Source organism: Felis catus, chromosome E3 (genome assembly GCF_018350175.1).
Source record: "Felis catus isolate Fca126 chromosome E3, F.catus_Fca126_mat1.0, whole genome shotgun sequence".
Lineage (NCBI taxonomy): Eukaryota > Metazoa > Chordata > Mammalia > Carnivora > Felidae > Felis > Felis catus.
This window is the reverse complement of record NC_058383.1, coordinates 4,645-17,366: the sequence shown is the minus strand read 5'-3', so window position 1 is coordinate 17,366 and position 12,722 is coordinate 4,645. Positions and strand designations below refer to the sequence as shown.

At 41.1% G+C, this 12,722-nt stretch overlaps 1 long non-coding RNA gene across 1 annotated transcript; it reads left to right on the top strand.

Moving 5' to 3' along the window:
• Positions 1-2,453: 2,453 nt before the first annotated feature.
• On the top strand, positions 2,454-10,283 carry LOC109495064. The gene is made up of 3 exons (XR_002739013.2): positions 2,454-2,504; positions 4,605-4,685; positions 10,127-10,283. It is a non-coding gene; the product is annotated as an uncharacterized LOC109495064 (long non-coding RNA).
• The last annotated feature ends 2,439 nt before the right edge of the window (positions 10,284-12,722 follow it).

Here is a 12,722-nt window from a genome sequence, read left to right as displayed (position 1 = left end):
CTGGGCACTGGTAGAGGGTTTATAAAGATGATTCTTTATGACAGATATTTTGTAAACGTCTTTAAGATTCCTCATCATCTCCAATATCATTTCAGCCTGTCCATACTGGCCTGACCATTTCCCTCTTGGCTCTGATATGTTTGAAATTCTCTGGAAACATAACATTATTACTGCCTCCATGGGAACTTATGCTTGTCTAATTTACCTCTGGTAATCTGTTTTTGCTGTGGGTATACTCAAGTACCTTTACATAGACTTGTAATCATAAGTAAGCAGAAAATTTTATAATAGCTGGACCTTTTATATGCACTTATATTACAAATTTCCCTCTAATACGTTCAATTTTCATTATCATTTAGACTAAATATGTTAAAATTTCTATAGAAATGTCTTCTCTGACCTATATGGACTTTTTTTTTTTAATTCAACTATAATTAACATACAGTGCAATATCAGTTTCAGGTGTTCCATATGACTCAGTGCTTTCATGCATTTCTCGTGCTCATCACAAGTGTACTCTTGATCTACTTCACCTCTTTCAGCCATCTCCCCACCCAACTCCCCTCAAATCCGTGTGTTTTTGAGAAGGTTGTGGTTTAATCTCATTTTTTTTTGTCATTGTCCAGCTAAGAAATTTTTGTTCTTGATGTCTAGTTTGAGTCATTTGTGGTCTGAGAACATACTTCCTATGATTTCTATGATTTTGTTTACTTTGTTCAGATCTTTCTGTGGCGTCTCAAGTGCCTGCTACAATTTTAATGTCTTCAGGGAATGACTCTCGTCAAGGAAGCACTTTTTGCACTTTCTGGAAACGTTTGTTTTCATTTCTGTTGTTGCTTGTATGTTTTCTCTAGCCATCTCCCACTTCCTTTCTGATTTGAAAACCTTTGTTGGTGGTGATGTGGGAAAAATCATAGGATCTGATTTGACAGAATTGTTTGTCAGTTCAGGAAATAGCCAATTGCAGGAGACATTTCTCCGGTGTTTCTGGTAGCCAGAGGCATCTTTTAGTCCAAAGATTTTACCTTTACTTTTCTTTTGTCTGAATCTCTGAAATATTTGTGGTTCTGGACTTTATTATGGCTATTGGACTTGACAAAAAAGAATTGCAAGTAAATAGTGCATTGGTTATTAAAGTAAGTCCGCCATTTCCATTATTGAAGGTGAGTAGTTTGGTATCTGTTTCATAGAATGGAAACAGAGCTTTTGGTCAAAAATAAGATGTCTACATTAATTCTCTTCCATAGAAATGGTTGTTGAAATATCAGCAAGTAGAAAGGAAATTCTTTCTATAGGTAATTCTACTTCTAAGTTTTTAGTATCCTAGACCATGGCTACACTAGGCACAGCGCCTCCTGTCTGCTGTTAACAACCATCTACCCAGTGCCTGGATTTTGTTTTGTGTTGACCCAAACCCCAAACACTGTATATCTTCAAAATCCCCTTTCCCCCTCACATCCACAAGTTAATGTTCCTAGTTTCTTTGTCTTTTTGTACATACACTTCATGTTTGCAAGCCTTCTGATCTGAATAAATAGGGGGCAAGGACCCTTATTCGGAGCTCTTGTCCTTTTCCTGGACATTAGCCATCTCTCGTTTGAATCCTGCATCTGCTCTTTTGCTGGCCAAAAGAGAACTTTAGACTTAGAGTCTACGACACACCCCTATGTTTACTGCAGCGTTATTTACAATAGCCAAATTGTGGAAGCAGCCCAAGTGTCCATCCATAGATAAGTGGATGAAGAAGAGGTGATTAACACACACACGCGCGCGCGCACACACACACACACACACACACACACACACACACACGAATATTACTCAGCCAAAAAAGGAATGAAATATTTCCATGTGCAACAACACGGATTGATAGGATATAATGCTAAGTGAAAGATAAATACCATATGATTTCACTCATATGTGGAATTTAAGAAACAGAACAAATGAGCAAAGGAGGAAAAAAGAGAGAGACAAACCAAGAAAGAGATTCCTAACTTTAGAGAACAAAGTGATGGTTACCAGAGGGGAGGTGGGTGGGGGGATGGGAGAAATAGGTGATGGGGGTTAAAGAGTACACTTGCCAGGATGATCCCTGAGTAAAATACAGTATTGTTGAACCCCGATATGTGCACCCAAATCAAATATAACACTGTATGTTAACTATAGTAGAATTGCAACACTTACAAAAATAATTTATTTTGCTGAACCACCCTTTATTATAATATCACATTGGAATATGATTTTGACATTGTTGTCATGAGCTGTACTTTTATTAAAAAAAAACATTGTTTCTACATCAAATTTAATTTTCTTTATCCCTCTTCTAGGTAGAGTTGAGTATATGAAGGTAAGATTTCAGGCTTCTATTTTCCTTGTAATCTATTGTTTTTAAATCTCTTTTAGAAAGATTCAAAAGCCTGGTGCGGGGCTCGATCTCACAAACCATGAGATCATGACCTGAGCCACAATCAAGAGTTGGATGCTCAACCGACTGAGCCACCCAGGTGCCCCTTAAACTTTTTTTTTAATACAGCTGTTCACTGTGGTTTCTCATTCAGCTAGAAGTAAAGACATTGACTTATCAGGTCTAGTTAGCCCCTTAACTCTTTACAGTGACTTTTCCTTGTTTGCATTCTAAGTGACAACACAGATTGAGTTGCCACCAACTGAGAGAGGTGACCAAGTAGAGGAAAAAATCAGACAATTAGAAGTGGATGAGTTTAACTCTGGTCAGAAATGTTTAAGAATCCAGTGGCAGGAGTATTTTGGCATGACCTGCCTATGGGGGGAAATGTACAGATTAAGGCACTATCTGAGCCTGTCAAGAAGTTCCAGGCTTAGAGGAGAGGCCAGATATTGCCAGGCCACGTGTGTGTCACTAGAGAGGTTTAAACATGTGTTATAAGCCCTGGGTGGAGAGAGCTTCTAATGCTGGTGGAGAGTGAGTGGAAGTGAACAAGATGCCAAATGGGGCTAATGGATTGTGTATGGGCTTCAGGGACTGTGCTGATTAAGTGACCCAGCACATAGTGGGCCCTCAAATATTGGTGTTGCTATGAGGAATACAGCACTGCTGGTAAAGAGAAGGGTGGCCTCAGGGCAGCAGAGCTCTCACATTGTACAAATAGAAGGTAAGCTTGCAGCTTAGGACCAAACAATAGAATTCAATGCCTGTCAGAAGATTCTGGAGTACTGGGCCCTGTTCTAGGTGCTTTCCATGTGCTATCCACGTGTAAGGTGAGTGTTTCCTGCATGCATGGTGTTTACCAGTAATGCAGGTGGTAAGGTTTGCATCTTGGGCTTTCACCCTCTTGTGATTTGGGGACATTAGGAGTTATCCAGGGTTCTAGCTACTAAGTAGTAAACCTGAGATTTTACCCAAGTGTGTTTGATTCCAAGGCCACCTGAGCATCCCATGTTGGTTCCCATGGACAGGACCCTGTGGGGCAGCAGAAAGACATTGGAGGCCTCTGAGTGCCAAACAAGTGACATTTAGAATAATTTCTCTCTCACTATTTGTTTAAATGTTTATTTACTTATTTTGAGAGAGAGAGAGTGTGTGTGCATGAGTTGTGGAGGGGCAGAGAGAGAAGGAGAGAGAGAATCTCAAGCAGCCTCCATGCTTTCAGTATAGAGCCTCACATAGGGCTCAATCTCACCAACTGTAAGATCATGACCTGGACAAAATCAACTGATCACACATCCAGGAGCCTGACTCTCTTGTTACAGTTTTTGTTATTGTTATTTTTATTGTTATTTATTTATGTATCCATTTATTTAAAAGATTTACTTATTTTTGAGAGGGAGTGAGGGTGCAAGTGAGGAGGGGGCAGAGGGAGAGGAGGACAGAAGATCCGACGCAGGCTCTGTGTTGACAGCAGCGAGCCTGATATGGGCTGGAACTGGTGAGCTGTAAGTTGATGACCTGTAATGAAGTTGGATCTCAACTGACAGAGCCACCCAGGTGTCCCTTTCTTTATTTTTATAGTGTGAGTGAAAGTGGGGGAAAACCTGGAAGAAATTAGGTAGGTTATTTTTTCTTTTTGACTTTTGTTTTTAAAGTAATTGCACTGATTTGCTTATTCGATCATGAAAGGCAGAATATAAGTATGTAGGATACTTGATTTTCCTCCATTTCTCCTCTGGTGATGTCAAAGAAATTTGAACTGTTCATATATTCTAAGAATAATCTTGCTTAATGATGGCATATTAGGGGACACCTGCGTGGCTCAGTCGGTTGTGTCTCTGACTTTTGATTTTGCGCAGGAAATGATTGCAGGGTCATGGGATCGAGCCCTGCCTTGGACTCTGCGCTGAGTCTGAAGTATGCTTAAGATTCTCTCTCTCTCCCTACCCTTCACCCACTCATGTGTTATCTCTCTCTGAAAGAAAAAAAAAGAGAGAGAGAAGAGAAAGAGAGAAAGAAAAATAAAATGCCACTAAATAAAATTTGCTTTCTACAGGGACCACAGTAATGCCAAAATGTTATATGTAAACAAAGTGCCAGATCATGTGCCTTTCTGTTGACACGATGGGTAATTTGATCTTGCTGGTTTTGGTAATAACCTTAAGAGATTGCTTTTTCCTCTTTTTGGTTAATTTAGATCAAATTTCTGAGAAGATTAACTACTACATGAAGGAAAATATAAAACGTGCAGAAAAAAATATCCATTTGTGAACAGCAGGTAAAACCATCTCCCCCTTTTTTTTCATTTTCATTGTTTCATCTGGAATTGTGTTCACTTATGGTTCACTGATTTTGAAATCTCCTTTTTTATCCTGATGTCCCATTTCATTCCATTCTCTACCAGGATAAATTCAAAGCAATCATCACATATGCACATCCTTTATTTATGTAATGACTTACCCACAAGAGATAGGTTTTTATGTCAGTGTAATTAATATTTTTGAATTCTGAATCCTTTATTACTTATTTGTGTAGATCAATGGAGCAAAGACATTATGCTCAAGAAACCATGTGGCAAAATAACCTTCCCTCTTATGAAGTACATAGATGTAGGATAAAAATCCCTTCTTTGTCCTGGGGCGCCTGGGTGACCCAGTTGGTTAACCATCCAACTCTTAGTTTCAGCTCGGGTCATGATCTCATGGTTTGTGAGGTTGAGCCCTGCATCAGGCTCCATGCTGATGGTGGGGAGCCTGCTTGGGATTCTCTCCCTGTGTCTCTGTCTGCCCTTCCCCTGCTCGCTCGCTCTGTCTCTCAAAAAATAAATTTAAAAAAGTATTAAAATCACTTCTTTGTCCTTTAAAAATGGAAGTAAAAGTAAGGAGTAAGTATTCCTGATGACTATGTGTTTTGTTGAAGAATAACCGTGAGACACTTGGGCGCACTAATGAATTTTTTAACGACATCATTCCAAGTGCACATGCTTCGTTGCTGTCTGAAAGAAATCAGAATGTCAAGAATCGGGGCTTCTTGAGTTACATAATTTGATATTTGAGCCCTTTTGGTCATTGGGTGAATTGAGCCCCTCAACCTTCCATGTTGTTCACTGCTATTTCAAGCAGTAACACCACAGTACCTCTTTTAGGTAGGAGTGAGGCAGAATTTGTTTTCATGACCCTGGCTTAAGTTTTATATCATTCAGTGTTGCCAGAGAGAGCACTAGAGGTTTCTCACCATGTTGAACAGTTGTGTTCCTCTTAATTCAGAGAATTTTGAAAGTGATCTGGTGACAGTATTACTCTTCCATAAAGAAAAGTCATTCATTGGAGCTGTTTGGTTTGAAAGATTTTACACTTTCTTCACTTTTTCATTGTCATCCAGTCACAGATCCATTGTCTTGAAACCCAGATAGTTGCTCTGAAATAATGACACCTTCCTCCATTCTCTTCACATTTATTTCTTTATGTGTCTGGCTTTTCTCTTTGGCCCAAACTGGATCGACTGTTTTTAATGATACAGGGACTAACTGTGGGGTATGTTCTATTGACAATGCTTCTTTGTGACACATTGTCCAGTATTTGTTTGGAAAGCCTAGTACACGTTTTGTTTCTATCTTACTTGCAAATCAGGGAAAGGAAAAATCTACAAAGAACTTGAAAGGTGCTATTTTAGTAAACATTTGAGAAGTTTCAGAAGTAAATTGCCTCTATTTCCTGCAGGATATCTATTGTACACTTTAGCTTTGAAGAAAAACAAATCTTTATGTCTTAGAATATTCGATTTACATGTTATCAACTGAGTGATCCTCTTCTTGGGAAGAAGTCACTAAAGAGAATGTTTTGCTCAGGTTCACCTATCCCTTAATGAAGTTGATACCAACGGAGTGAAATCAAAGTCTGAAAAACAGACTCTCATTCAATTTCATGAAACTATGCGTGTAATGCCTGAGGCTGGGAGATTGGCAATTCCTGTTTCAAAAGATACAACAAAGACCCCTGTGTTTTTTCTATTAAAATTCAGGTCCTACTTTACAAAGAAGGAAAGATAAATATGAAAATGTGTACATTCAGGGATCTACATCTAAGATCTGCAGATAATCCTCTTCCATTACAGTTAGACACACAAATGCAGCCACACAAATGTGTGCTCATCCAAGGCCACAGATGTATTGTAGAAGACAAATGCATAGAGGAGAACAGAAGATCCATTTGCAATAATTAAAAATCACTTTGACATAGAGGGCAATCCGTTTGAAATTTGAAGAGGACACTGAACCATTACAAACCAGCTGTGGTTATTATATATTTAGAGATGGTGTCTAATCTGCCCCTTGGTCTGAATGCTTTCCCTGCCCACCCTGTCCACTCCAATTTGTCCTTCCTAATGTCCCCTAATACACTTGTCACAGTTGTGTTTCTGTGTTAGTGTCTGCTTCCAGAAAGTTCGACACTCAACCCCATCAAGTGTATACTTTGGTGTTCCTGAATATGCAGTTAACCAACACATCGTATGTACAGGATTGGTGGAAGAAGACAGATCATTCTTTGGTGTTGTATTGCCTGGAAGGGACCTATAGTTCCATCTGAGGAGTCGATACGTCCTTTAGGGAGCTCTGGTGGTGGTGGTTAATTCTGTAGATAGATACTATGAGCACACGGCGCACATGCTAGTTGGTGGGGTTTGTGCTGATGAGCAGGGCAGGTATCTGTCTCCAGGAAAGAATCTATTTTGATGGCGAGGAATGGATTCAGGAGACCAGTAAGGTGGCCCTTCATTAATTCAGCTCTTGTCCCCTTGTGCACTTTACCAGCTGCCCTTAGTAGCACCAATCCAGGTGGCCTCCAAGGGGGCAAATGGCACAATTTTTGTGGTGAGTCACATGATGTCCCACAAAGCTTTCCCTGTTGCCTTATTGAGGGATGGGGAGGGCAGAGGTCTATGGTCTGAGATAGATTCCTTCGACACCACCCAGGAGAGTTGTGTGTAAGCCTATGGCTCCTTCTACATCGGCCAATCCAATCCACTTTGCCCCAGGGACTCTGAACCTGTGAGCCCCTTTTTCCTCCCAGCTTAGGGAAGCATCCAGCTCTCCAGCAGGTTTTGGATCATGGCTGGGCCACCATGGGTAAATGTCTGGCTGTCCACATGCTGCCAGCATTGCTATAGCAAATGTCAACGTGAGCAACTGCTGTACAGGGGATTCTACTCCATTGTGATCGGGGCCTGGGACAAAACATGACAGGAGAAAGGGAGAGACAGGAGGGCCCTGTGCTCCTTGACAGGGCTGCATGCACATAGTAGATATCCTGAAGCCTGGGGAGAGGTGGAGAAAGAGGCAGGCAGGGAGAGACACTGGATGAGTGATAGGGGATTTGGGCAAGTTCTAGACAGTGAAAGGAAGAAACAGAGAGAGAATTAGAGAGAAATAGAGACAAAGAGGAAGTAAAAGGAGGAAAGTAGAGACCTGGTCCAGGAATGTGGATGGGGTGAGATGGGCCAGGGGGGAGGGGATGTATGAAGTGGCTCTGAGTGCTGGGGCAGAAATGGCTGATATCATGGGCATCAGAGTTCCGTGACTCCAAGACTCTAACATCCCTGGGGCCAAGCTTTACAGAAGCCATTGCATTTGAAAAGGTGGGTATCCCTCATTTCTCCTGCAATTGTGAGGCTCATCCTCATGTTCTGTCAAGGAGAGGGATGTCTTGAGGGAGAGTGTGCTGCTCTTTGGCAGGTAAACTCCAGAGCCTTCCCTGTGGGGAGGTGACCTGGAGCCATCTCCCTCACTACCCCAGGCCCTGTTGGATTTCCCTCCTGACCCCCACCAGCTGGCCTTCCTCTTGTTCTGAACCGAGACATCAGTCATTGTATTGCCCCCAGGTCCTGCAGTCTGGACCTGGCAGAATTGGACTGATGATATTGATAAAAAGTATTTGACAATAAGGTCCGTATTCTCCCTCTGGAACTAGCAATGTGCTAGTTCATGGAACCCACAAGATCCTGGGTTGCTATCCTCCAGTCCTCTGCCAAACTGAGGATCCCAGATGGTAGGTGAACCCTTTAAAACCATCGTCTTCTCTTACATCAAATTCAAAGACGTTTTCTTCTCCCAGCTTTCTTTTAATTCTGAAGAGATGACAATTAGTAACTGAAGGCATAATGGTCCTATAGGAATTTGACCTATATGACCAATGGACATTATTTCACCCATCTGTATCCATAAAGCACATTTCATTGGAAATATTAGCCAAGGATACATACAGTAAATTCATAACAGATGTGTAGCTCCCTGTAAGTTGTATTCTGACCTTGTCACATATGTGTCATCAAAGATATAAGTGACTTTTTAGATAAGCTCTCAACATCAAGATGGTGATGTTAGACATTCTGCAATAAATGGAATTTCACAGATTCTAAATTAGGAATGCTTTTTTTTTTTCATTTATAATGTTTCTTTCTTTGTTTTTTTGAGAGACCCTGAACAGCGAAGGTGGGGAGAGAGCCGGAGACACTGAATCTGAGGCAGGCTCCAGGTTCTGAGCTGTCAGGACAGAGCCTGATTCAGGGCTCAAACTCATGGACTGCAAGATCATGACCTGAGTGGAAGTTGGATGCTTAACTAACTAAGCCACCCAAGCGCCCCAGGAATGATAATTTATTAAGAAGGAAGAAATTAAAGATAGCATAAATGAATGTCGACTTTTAATTGAAGTATTGTTCACACATTTGTTGTATTAGTTTCAGGCATACATTGTAGTCATTCTATATGTCTATAAATTATGTTGTACTTAAGCACAAGTGTAGATATCATGTGGAAGTATGCAACAGTATTATTACAGGACTGACTCTATTCCATTGGCTATCCCTTGTATCCCTAGGACTCATTCATTCCACAGCTGGAAGCAGTTATCTCTCTCTCAAAGGTGTCAATCCTTTATCTAACCTAAACACTTCGGTGGTAAACACAATTACCTCTTGTTCAGCATGTGTGTGTAAATTGGCGGTCTATTTTCTTGTGAACATTGCTTAAAGCATTACAAATGATGTCATTATGTTAATAAATTCGGTTTCATTCTTCACTCACAAGAAGGGGGAAGGAAAAGATTTCTTTGTGTCCTAGGCCCTGTCACTAAGACCCTTCCCAGTGTAGAGAACAGGCTTAGGTTGCCCAGAGCACCTTCAGTCCCTCAGCTGAGCCACCAGGGCTTTCAACATTGCAGGAATTCCCATGGTGGCCAGCAGAGAGAGCTCGAGCACCACACACCCAGAGGGGCGGGTTCCTCTGCCAGGCAGTGATGGCCAGCAGAGGGCCCACCAACGGCTTTTCTGACCCAGGGCACTTCAGAGCAGGAAGGGTTGCTGTTGCTCCCAGAGGACACAGGTCCCCTGCCGCTGCCTCAGGACAGAGAGCAGAGCTGCGTTTCCAGCGCGTTCTGCCGCCCACCCCAGGGGAGACCTTGGGAGTTTTGCAGCAACTTGGCATCTCCTGAGTCACCAGAGAGAAGCTGCCTTGTACTGAGTGCCAAGGAGGGGGCGCTGGGTGGCTTCCCTGGGAAAGCTGGTTGCTGAGCAGCACAGGCCCTTGCATTTTCTGGGCTGTCCCCATGTTTTATTCCTCCCCTTCCCAGACAGTATCTGAACAAGATGTATTTTACTAAAGGACTCATGGATTGTGGGGTCCCAGGACATCACCTCATAGATGCAGTCGATGGTTTGTTCCAGATTCAGGCTTGTTTCTGGGAAGAAACCCTGACAGAAATTCAGAAGAACGGGAGCTGCATTCAGTTAGGATGTGAATACATGAAATGCTCATCTCAAGACCTTCTAGAAGAATGAGCTGGGACCCACTTTCCAAGTCCTGCTGGAACCAGAGACCGAGGTAAGGGCACAAACTGTCCCCCACATCATACATGCTTTTTAAAAAATTTCATGGTTATTTTTCCAACCTAGTGAAGTGATTGAAAACTACAGAAAACCTGGTAGGTAAGTCTCATTAACCTTATGTTATCTTTTACTGTAAATTCCAGTGAGTAAAAACACAGTGTAATATTAGTTTCAGGTGTACAATATAGAGCAACACTTCAACACGTCACCCGGTGCTCATCCCAGGTGCACTTCTAATCCCCAGCAGCTGTTTCACCCATTCCCTCACCTCACTGTGGAAGCCCTCAGTTTGTTTCCTAGTTAAGAGTCTGTTTGTTTGTCACTGTCTCCTTCCCCCTGCCCCTTTATTTTGTTTCATTTCCACGTGTTAGTGAAATCATCTGGTATTTGTCTTTCTCTGACAGGCTTATTTCACCCAGCATAACATTCACTCACTCCATCCACCTCGTGGCAAATGACAAGATTTCATGTTTTTACGGCTAAATAATATTACATTCCATACACTACATCTCAGTTTATTCATCAGTTGATGGATGCTCGGGCAGTTTCTGTAATTTGGCTGTTGTAGAAAATGCTGGTGTAAACATCAGGGTGCATGTATCCCTTTGAAGAATTATTTTTGTATTCTTTGTGTAAATGCCTCGTAGTGAAATTGCTGGATAGTAAGGTAATTGTATTTGCAGGGGTTTTTGGGGTTTTTGTTTTGTTTTGTTTTGTTTTTTATGAATCTCCATGATGTTTCCTAGACTGGCTGCACCAGTTTGCATTCCTACCCACAGTGCAAGAGGGTTTCTCTTTCCCCACATCCCTGGCAACACCTGCTGTTTCAACATTCATTGATTTTAGTCATTCTGACAGATGTGATGTGTTATCTCGTTGTACTTTTGAATTGTATTTTCCTGAAGATCAGTGTTGTTGAGCATCTTTTCATGTCTCTCTTTGCCATGTGTATGTCTTCCTTGGGAAATGTCCATTCGTGTCTTCTGCCCATTGTTAATCGGATTTCTCCTTTTTTGGGTGCTGTATAACTTTATATGTTTCGGACACTAACCCTTTATCAGATGTCGTTTGCAAATATCATTCTGTAAGTGTTTTAATTTTGTTGATTATTTTCTTGGTGACAGAAGCTTTTTATTTTTAAGAAGTCCCCTTACTTTTGCTTGTGTTTCCCTTACCTCTAGAGATATATCTACAAAGATGTTTGTACAGCCATTGTCAAATAAGATACTGCCTATGTTATCCTCTGGGATTTTTATGGTTTCAGGTTTCACACATAGGTCTCTATCCATGTTGGATTTATTTTTGTGTATGTTGTAAGAAAGTGGTCTGTTGTTTTTGTTTTGTTTTGCAGGTTGCTGTCTAGTTTTTCCAAAACCATATGTTGAGGGGACTTTTTTAAGTTTATTTATTTTTGAGAGAGAGAGAGCGTGCAGATGAGGGGCAGAGAGAAATGGAGAGAGAGAATGCCATGCATGCTCTGTACTGCCCTGATATCATGACCTGAACTGAATTCACAATCACACGCTTTGTTGACTGAGCCACCTGTGTGTCCCTAGACTATCTTTTTTTTCCACTGGATATTCTTTCCTGCTGTGTTGAGAATTAATTGACCATATATGTGTAAGTTCATTTCTGCGTTTCCATTCTATTGATCTCTGCATCTGCATTTTTGTTGTTGTTGTTTTGCCAGTACCATACTGTTCTGTTCAGTACAGCTTTGTAATATAACCTAAAGTCTGTAATTGTGATGTCTCCAGCTTTGCTTTTCTACAATTTTGTTTTTGATGTTTGGGGTCTTTGTCATTCCATACAAATTGTGGGATTATTTCTTCTAGTTCTGTGACAAATGTTTTGTTTGTGGGATAGGGATTTCATTACATGTGTAGATTGTTTTGTGGAGTGTAGACCTTTTAACAGTATTTTGTTCTTCCTATCTGTGAACATGAAATGTATTTCCACTTCTTTGTGTCCTCTTCCATTTCTTTCATCAGTATTTCATAGCCTTTAGAGTACAGGTCTTTCACCTCCTTGGTTAGGTTTATTCCAGGTATCTTGGGGTATTTGGTGCACCTGTCAATGGGATTGATCCCTTTTTTCTTTCTGTTAATTCATTATTCATCTATAGAAATGCAGTAGATTTATGTAAATTGATTTCTGTATATTGTGATTTGTCGCATTCATATATCAATTCTAGCAATTTTTATGGGAGTCTTTCATGTTTCTTATAGAGAGCATCATGTCAGTTCCAAATAGTGAAAGTTCTACTTCTTCCTTGCTGATTTGGATGCCTCTTATTTCTTTTTGTTGTCTGATTGCTGTGGCTAGGACTTCCAGTACTATGTGGAATAACAGTGGTGAGAGGGATCATCCCTGTCTTGTCCCTGACCTTGGAGGAAAAACTTTCAATTTTTCCCCATTGGGGATGAGATTAGCT